At 39.3% G+C, this 6,381-nt stretch overlaps 1 protein-coding gene across 1 annotated transcript in view; it reads left to right on the top strand.

The window, feature by feature from the left end:
- The first annotated feature begins 794 nt into the window (after positions 1 to 794).
- The window catches only part of cdkl5 (cyclin dependent kinase like 5), an 83,473-nt gene continuing 77,886 nt past the window's right edge, over positions 795 to 6,381 (top strand). The window contains exons 1-2 of the mRNA XM_083550657.1: positions 795 to 910; positions 1,165 to 1,282. The gene's annotated coding sequence lies outside the window, so the exon portion shown is untranslated. The remainder of the gene's footprint in view (positions 911 to 1,164; positions 1,283 to 6,381) is intronic.

The raw sequence follows: 6,381 nt of genomic DNA on the forward strand, positions 1-6,381 counted from the left end.
TTCCACAGGATTGAATCCTAAGCATCATTTCTATTTTATTTAGGGGGTTTTGGGGGGTTTTTTTGGGCGGGGGGGGGGGGGGGTGTTTGTTTGCAAATGTCAGTCCTTCTAATTTTTTTTTATTAAAACTTACACTGGAATATTACCTTAAAGCAGTATTTGAAGATTTCTGAGGTACAACCAGTGCAGGTTTTTTTATTGCAGTGCTGATATTATAAAAGCTAAATGTAAGTGGAATCTTCCTGGATCCACCTGATTCATGAAATTACTAAGCAACTAAAGAACTATGAGAATGTATTTGGACCGTATTTAATATAATCAATTTGCTACAATGGCCTGGGACTGAAAATGACATGAAAAGTTCTGCATTCACAGTAAGTGCCAATCAGGTATCACTACACCTTAACAATGATAAAACTGTAGAATGGGTTCTATTAACATTGATGTTGCTGTTGTGAATATTACTATTATTAGTGCTGCTGCTGTTGTTTAAATTATAGCACGTTTGTTGCTGCTGCTGTCGTTATTTTTGTTTCTGTTGTCGTTGCTATTGTTGTTATGACTTTTGGTGTTTTTGTTGTTTGCAGTGGTGTATTTGAGTAAATGTACTTCGCTACTCTCTACTCAACTACAATATATGTACTATTTTACTCCACTTCATTTATCTGCCCAGGCTCTTTTTTTTCTGCAAAAGTGTCAATATCGCCATCTACAGGGCATTGAAGGTATACCATGCGATTTGTCTACTCCTGAAGCAACTCCACATGAAGGCGAATCAGAATCTTTTTGAGTGCCAGGTGTTTCACATCAGTCAAGGACAAGACTGCAGCCAGTAATGAAGTCGAAGCCAGCACAAGCAGTGCCAGCAAGTTTTGCAGTAAGGTATCCATTCTATTATTCAAGTACATCTGTGTTGTTGTTGTTGCTGTTTTTTTAATTATAGCACTGCTGTTGTCATGATTGTTGTTGCTGTTGTTATTATTGCTCTTGTTGTTGGTGTGCCTTTCCAACACACCTGCAAAGTCAATCAATCAATCAATCAATCAATCATAATAAATCTAGGCAGTGTGGGTGACTGGAAATGAAGCCATCAGTGTGTAAGATGGACATCTGTAATTCTTTGATTTTCTACCTCCTCCAGCTGAACAGTGTGAACTTCCTGAGCAGAACAGATCAGATGACAGGAGAAGGCTTTCCATAGAGTGCACATCTTATCACCAATGGCAAACCCCTCTAACCAAATCCGGTATCAGATGTGTGGAATGAGAGCGCGTTGTACAAGGTAGGACCTCGGATTGATTTATTCATCCACGTAAACAAATATTTTATTCATTCCAATCTGATATATAAAGATTCTTAAATGAGGATCAGGTCTGAAACTTGTAGGTGAGCAGGGTATATGGAGTGCGTTAAACCCTGAATATCAATATTTCATAAACAAACTCTACAGAGAATGGAGATTGTGATTGGATTTGAGCCATTTTATTGCTTTTTAAATAAATAGATTTAAATATTTTAATACAATTATGCAAATAGATTTTTTTTTATAGGGAAACCAACCTGTATGTTTTCTAATCTTTAGTACTGCTTCGTAAAAAAATGTACCAAGCCATAGTACCAAATTCGATCCCCTTGACTTGAAATATGTCAGTTTTTTGGACAAGTAGTACATGGGGGAGAATTTTGTGACTATTAGCTTCTAAGAAGTCCTTCATTTATGGGGACACATCATTAAAAGAAAGCCAGGCCATCGCTAGGGACAGTTCGGTATAACAAACTAATTAAGTAGGGTCTAGATGTGGAAAGCTTCATACTGGTGGATTTGGGAAATTGGGGGAAACCAGAGAACCCAGAGGAGAACATGTCAGACTTTGAATAGACGTTAACCTGAGCTCCAGGTTGAACCAGGTGTCTTTGAGGTGCCCAATCATATCATATGAAAGTGAAAGACATCAATGTCCTGACATTCAGGTTGTCTGTATAAAAACAAGTACAGTTAAAACAGAAACCTTTAATCAGACAAGTAATACATCTGCTAGGATGAGAACGGGGTGATGGTGGAAAAAGATGCGCTGCTTAGACGTGATTAGATTTAAACTACGTCCAGCAATGAACACCGTAACGCACACCATGACCGCTTGTGACACCTGACCTAATAATGGAACACCTTGCAATGTGACATGCGAAATTGCATGGCTTTCCCTAAGGCTGTGCAAACTTTTCCACCGAAATCTAATAACAGCGTGATGTCGCTATTGCCAATTTCTTTGTAACTCCACATGCATAACCATCCCCCACTCCCTTAAAGGGGAGAACTTGAGATCTTAATCTGTATTCCATTATGGTAAATTGGCACGCTGGCGAAATTTCGGTCAAATATACACACTGATTACTACAATGAACAAAACAAGTAAAATACTCGAATAGTGTATATTCAAATGTTAGCAAAATAAAAGAAAAATTTTAACCTATTGTGCCTATATTTCTTACACCTCTCAGAGATCATGCACATAATTCAAAAGATCCAATCTGAAGCATGGTAAAACTTCTGACTTTTGGCGTTTTCTTGTTTTACAAAGATTCCCCTGAACATTTGCCTTCCATAACCAAGATCTCATGACCGATGCACCGTATATCAATAACCGCGATATGAGAAAGAACAAAGTTTTAAAGCCCAATAAAGTTATTTTCTCCTTAGAGCCACCGAAGAGGATCGTTTTTCACTCATGATTCTCTTTAATTCATTTTAGCGTCTCTGCTCTTGGCTTGGTGGCTTTCCATACGGAGAATATTAAGTTGCTTATATGGCATATTCAGCTCATTAAAGAGGAACTTGACCAGGAAACTGAAGCAGAGAGCCAAATGCTGATTGTATCTACTGCTTCAGATACAGCACCGGGTCTGATCTCGAGTCAAAAGCGAGTTGATGTTGGAGTTCTAAGCCTGATTCTTATAGAAACACTGATATATTACTAAATGGTGTTCAAGCAGCCTCTGTGATTAAGTGCTATTATAATCCTGACCACTAGGTGTGCACGAGTTGAGTTTTCTGAATGAAGGATCCAACAACTGAACCTCCGGTTCTGTCATCAGTAGCGAACGTTGTCTAGAGTCTGTTGGGCTTTTCTTTGTTTTTAGAGTTTGTATTTCATAACATCCTGACAAAGATGACGGTAGACTACCGCAGTTTCCATCTTAAATCTAAGAAATGGTGCATATATTTTCCCAGTGCACGCCTGACAAAAACCAAAGTGAAGAAACCATAACCTGAGCATGAAGACTTGCGCATATATATTAATTCAATGAATTTTTACTTTTAACAATGAACATTTGTCTCAAAGCAGCTTTACACAGATTGTGTGGTGATAAAAATGAATATGTTCTTTATAAGTGTAAGTTTGTCCCTGATGAGCGAGCCGGGGGCGACTGCGGCGAGGAAAAACTCCCCGAGACGGCATAAGGAAGAAACCGTGAGAGGAACCAGACTCAAGTGAAAACCCATCCTCATCTGGGTTGCCCCGAATGTCCATTTATTGCAGAATTAGCATATGTATTAGTGCTAATCAACTTTAGGAACTGCCAGTCCTGTGGAACAGGTGATGTGCAGTGGGTACTATAAGTAAGGACTAACTGATGCTTTCTTTTTATCCACGACTTTCATCTGGCATTTTATATGCATTAATATCAGTTTATTAACAGTTTCTTGACTCGGAAATATGACTCGAGTCACCTTGCTGGACTGACTTGCAGCGCTTTGAGATCACAGTACAGAACAGAGTAAGGATTTAGTTAAAAATAATAAATGCCTGCTCTTTTTTTTTCATGAGGTCGGTCCTGCGTCTTTGCTTACTGTGAGGTAATCCAAACCAGGCCTGCTTTCTCCTGGTGATCATTAGAGCTGAAGGTGATTAATGAAATTGTCGAGTGCGTTTGTTCCAGAACCAAATTCTTGCGATACTAATATTTACTAACGTGTGTGTCTGGGCCTTGGCTTTGTCTGATTGTATTCAGCAGACATAAAGCATGCACCATGTGTAAGAAGCCAATGTCAATAGTAAGATTCAATACAGCACAAATACATTTCTGTTTCCACCATAAATTGGTGAATTTTATATCTGGTGGGTTTCTGTTAATGTGCTCATTGGAAGTCATTATAATTTCTATGGTAATGGCTAAGTCATGTGCCACACAAATTAAAACGGAGAAGCCCAAACTGAGGCCCGTTGGCTCTATGAGGGCCTTCAAATTGTCCTGCCATGCCATAAATGTAAAGGGGGGAAATGGGCATTTGTTAAAACGTTTAAAAATGTAGGACCCCTTTCATTAGAGGTCACTAAATAGCAGTAATTGGCATTGAACTCCATTGTACAATAAATTGGATTGTTTCTCATTGTAATGTTTCACTCAACTGACCCCTTTCGAACTAGAAGCCAAATATAGAGTAACATTTTGTCTTTATTAACATTGAATTTTTGCGAAATCATAATTTTGAGGAACCATGACAACTTCGATTTCAATATAATATTTGCTATAATGCAACATTTTATTTAGAAAAGTTTGGGCACCCCTAAACTAAGACTACAAAATAAACCAAAAAGTCGCGTCGTGTGCGCGTCCATGAAGGATTAAATGAGCGGCGTACGTTACCGAAAGCACGCTTTGGGCAATAAGCTAATCTTGGCTTGGGTGACACATCGTTATAGAAAAAACAGCCAGGAGATGGGTTTGCTTTGGGGCACTTATTAAGGAGTGAGGAGGCGCAGTGCTTGTGGAGGGTAAATTTAAATTAGCCGTAGCCTCTGATGTGCTAATGGCAGCATCGCTACAGACACATGCAGCACTAGGCTTGCTAATAGGCTTAAAAAAAACACATATATGTCACACAGCAAATCAAGTAAATAAAGAATAAAGTGTAATAAAATGTGATATCTGTTTAACGAGCATTGGTTAGCTGCTGCACAACAAGAAGCTAGAATGGAGCTAAAGATTGTAAGGGTGTTGAACTAAATGTAGTGTGAGGAAAAGGGTGGAAAAACTATGGTGCTGCTGTGGAGCTTTGGGTTTGGATGTAGGATCAGGACCACCCAATCAGAAGTTGGAAATCATGCTGGGATTTTCCGGGTTATTTTTCCCATCGGATAAAATATCAAATGAATCTTGTGAGGGAACGACTGTTAATAGTGGCTGATAACATGAAGCTGTTTCGAGGATGTTCCGCAGTGTGAAATGGAAAAATAAATGGATATAAACAAGCTTCGGATCAAATCGGTGTATAGGTACTTTATGGGTTGTATTGATTGTCTCAATATGCTGCCCTTTTTTTTTTCTATACCGAGGCAGAATCGGATCCCGGAGATATTTTTGAGAACGGACTGAGGAAGGCTGTAAATAAATGTCACCTTGGCAGGTACTTGGCGTGTTTGGAAATGCTGACTCGTTTCAGTCTCTGCTTTATGACACAGTTACTCCTCGGCTCGTGCAAATCATTTTGGGCACAAAGTCAGCAGGCGACCTTGTCGACTTTCCAGCTCCAAATTACCATTTAAAAGGCTTTTCTTTTACGGCCACTATTTATTTCAGACTTCTTGGCAGGCCGCTGAGTGTATTTTAGGGCCGTCGAGCGGAATTTCATGCTGTCAGACATCGCGTTTGTATTCCAAGGATTTAAGCGAACGCCAAATTTACGGCCAGTTATTGACGGCGTCGAGTCGTTGGCTAACAACGCATGCAAAACGACAAGCGCAGCGAGGAAATGATGCTCCGATGAGCTAAGCTTTACGACTCTTTCGGTTTCCCAAGACCATGTCGAAATGACGAGTTAACGTAGCTACGAGTTCCTACAAACCCCGAAACTAAACATCACAAACGACGCCGGTATGAAACCGCACGAAAATAAACGAAAATGTTAGCCGAGCATTTGTGTTTAATTCATACATGGACTAGATGCTAATGAGAAATGTAATATTAGGTGTTCTGGCCAAGATGGGTCTTTTAGCTGGAGTGTAACGTCTTGAAAGGGAAGGGCCAATAAAAACGCTCAAACTCTCAAAATCTTCTTAGATCTGATCTGCTTTTAAAAATGATTTGTGACCGTTAATGGCATCAATTGTTTCCAAATTCTCTACAATGGAAGTCATAACTGGAACTATTTTGTCAAATGTTTGTGGACACCTGACTATTAGCCTTTTGTATAGGATGTGTTGCATTAGAATTTCCCTTCACTGAAACACAAAGAGGCACAAAACAGTTCTGGCATTAAACCTGACACAGGAGCAATGTTACAGAACAGGGGTGTCAAGCAAAAGAGTGAATTCTCACAATACAAGTAATCAAGCATCGATCAAGAAAAAAGCATTCAACATTTCTTCCTAAAAAGTAGAT

The sequence above is a fragment of the Silurus aristotelis genome (assembly GCF_946808225.1).
Source record: "Silurus aristotelis genome assembly, chromosome: 9".
NCBI classification, from domain to species: Eukaryota; Metazoa; Chordata; class Actinopteri; order Siluriformes; family Siluridae; genus Silurus; species Silurus aristotelis.